The sequence below is a fragment of the Hetaerina americana genome, unplaced genomic scaffold (genome assembly GCF_022747635.1).
Source record: "Hetaerina americana unplaced genomic scaffold, ioHetAmer1.1.p SCAF_142, whole genome shotgun sequence".
In the NCBI taxonomy this organism is placed as follows: domain Eukaryota; kingdom Metazoa; phylum Arthropoda; class Insecta; order Odonata; family Calopterygidae; genus Hetaerina; species Hetaerina americana.
The window spans coordinates 275,001-277,500 of record NW_027286537.1 but is presented as its reverse complement, the minus strand read 5'-3'; the positions used below and the strand labels follow the sequence as shown (position 1 = coordinate 277,500).

The 2,500-nt window shown below is 61.0% G+C and overlaps 1 non-coding gene and 1 pseudogene across 1 annotated transcript in view; both read right to left on the bottom strand.

The window, feature by feature from the left end:
• LOC139686544 (large subunit ribosomal RNA) overlaps window positions 1–2,205 on the bottom strand; it is a 4,943-nt pseudogene extending 2,738 nt beyond the window's left edge.
• Window positions 2,206–2,429: 224 nt separating this feature from the next.
• LOC139686483 (5.8S ribosomal RNA) overlaps window positions 2,430–2,500 on the bottom strand; it is a 155-nt gene continuing 84 nt past the window's right edge. The window contains exon 1 of the ribosomal RNA XR_011700388.1: window positions 2,430–2,500. This exon is cut by the window's right edge and continues 84 nt beyond it. This is a non-coding gene — a ribosomal RNA (5.8S ribosomal RNA).

Below are 2,500 nucleotides of genomic sequence, written 5' to 3'. Positions count from 1 at the left end.
CGGGAAATCACGGGCACCGCCGCAACTGCGGTGCTCTTCGCGTTCCAAACCCTATCTCCCTGCGAGAGGATTCCAGGGAACTCGAACGCTCATGCAGAAAAGAAAACTCTTTCCGTGGCTCCCGACGACGTCTCCGGGCTCTTTTAGGTTACCCTGACGAACCCCTTGTGAGGGCCCGACAAACAACGGTTCCGCTGCCGGGTTCCGGAATAGGAACCGGATTCCCTTTCGCCCGACCGATGGATCATTTTGCTTATGAAAATTTTTTCTATCGCCGTTAGCTTCGGATTTCTCCTAGGGCTTAGGATCGACTGACTCGTGTGCAACGGCTGTTCACACGAAACCCTTCTCCACATCAGTCCTCCAGGGCCTCGCTGGAGTATTTGCTACTACCACCAAGATCTGCACCGACGGCGGCTCCAGGCAGGCTCGAGCCCAGACCCTTCTGCGCACGCCGCCGCGACCCTCCTACTCGTCGCCGCGTCAAGCGGCACTCGACTCGGAGCCGAGTCCGCCCTGCGGCGACGGCCGGGTATAGGCACGACGCTTCAGCGCCATCCATTTTCAGGGCTAGTTGCTTCGGCAGGTGAGTTATTACACACTCCTTAGCGGATTCCGACTTCCATGGCCACCGTCCTGCTGTCTTAAGCAACCAACACCTTTCATGGTTTCCCATGAGCGTCGATTCGGGCGCCTTAACCCGTCGTTTGGTTCATCCCACAGCGCCAGTTCTGCTTACCAAAAGTGGCCCACTATGCACTCCGATCCCAGGGGCCCCCGAGGGGACCCCGTCTCCGGCTTCGATAAATCGAGCAAGCCGGAGTTCTCACCCATTTAAAGTTTGAGAATAGGTTGAAGCCGTTTCGGCCCCAAGGCCTCTAATCATTCGCTTTACCGGATGAGACTCTCCTCCGAGCGCAAGCTATCCTGAGGGAAACTTCGGAGGGAACCAGCTACTAGATGGTTCGATTAGTCTTTCGCCCCTATACCCAGCTCCGACGATCGATTTGCACGTCAGAATCGCTACGGACCTCCATCAGGGTTTCCCCTGACTTCGTCCTGGCCAGGCATAGTTCACCATCTTTCGGGTCCCAACGTGTGCGCTCTGGGTGCGCCTCCCCTCGCAATGAGGGATCAGACGCCCCGGGGGTGCGGGGACCGACGCCCGCCGGAGCGAGCGAACGACCCCGTCCTCCCTCGGCCGCCGGAACGGCGGCCTTCACTTTCATTGCGCCTATGGGTTTAGCGGAGCGTGTCCGACCCAACGACTCGCGCGCATGTTAGACTCCTTGGTCCGTGTTTCAAGACGGGTCGGGTGGACCATCCAAGCCGTAGCGTCGCGGACTCGAAACTTTCGACGCCGTCCGAGGACACCTCACGGTTCGCGGACAGCCCCACGGTGGGAAAGGGATCGGACCGGGTCCGGAACCCTAACCCCCGAGGGTGCTCGCGGAGGGCCGGACGCCTTGCGGCGCGTCGACTTTCGCTTCCTACCGTCGGACATCCGGCCTGGGATCCCGGGGTCCTTTTCCGCTCGAGAGCGGGCGGGACTCCACCCGGGCCCTTGGGGCCGGCGTCCGACGGGTCGCGACGTCCTACTCGGGGAGAAGTGCGTCACACCGACGACGAACATTCGAGGGCCACCGGGTGACGCGCCTGTGACGGGGGTCACCCCCCGCCCGCCGGCGCGCCATCCGTCAAGCGACCCTCGCCCGTCGCCGGCGAGACCTGAATCTCCCCTTTCGAAATTTCGGGTACCACCCGTTTACTCCCAAACGGTTTCACGTACTCTTGAACTCTCTCTTCAAAGTGCTTTTCAACTTTCCCTCACGGTACTTGTTCGCTATCGGTCTCGTGGCCGTATTCAGTCTTAGGTGGAGTTTACCACCGACTTTGGGCTGCACTCTCAAGCAACCCGACTCTGAGGAGCGCCCCTCCCGGGAGGCAAGCGCGGAGGTCGCACGGGCCTGGCACCCTCTCCGGGCCGTGGCCCCGTTCAAGAGGGACTTGGACTCTCCGGCGCCCCTCGGGAAATTGGACGCTCCCAAACGCCACAGCGCTCGGCGCCCCGCGGGGGGCGCGAGCTTTGGCCCTGGAGTCGATCCCTGTTCGCTCGCCGTTACTAAGGGAATCCTGGTTAGTTTCTTTTCCTCCGCTTATTAATATGCTTAAATTCAGCGGGTGGTCTCACCTGCTCTGAGGTCGGCCCAAATGATATAGTTGCCCGTGGAGAGGGAGTAATAACCGAGCCCCCACCGATCCGCAGGCGAACGCCGTCAAAAAATAACGAAGCGTCTCACCTCGACCGGCGGGGACGGGTCTCGCCCAATCTCCCGCAGAGCCCCCTATCAATCCGGGCGACGATCCATCCCAGCGAGGGATGCTCGTCGCCCCAGTACGCAAACGTTTCCGTTCGCGAACTGAATTGCCGGCCCTCAGCCAGGCGTAGCCCGGGAACAAAATCCGAGGGCTGCAATGTGCGTTCGAAACGTCGATGTTC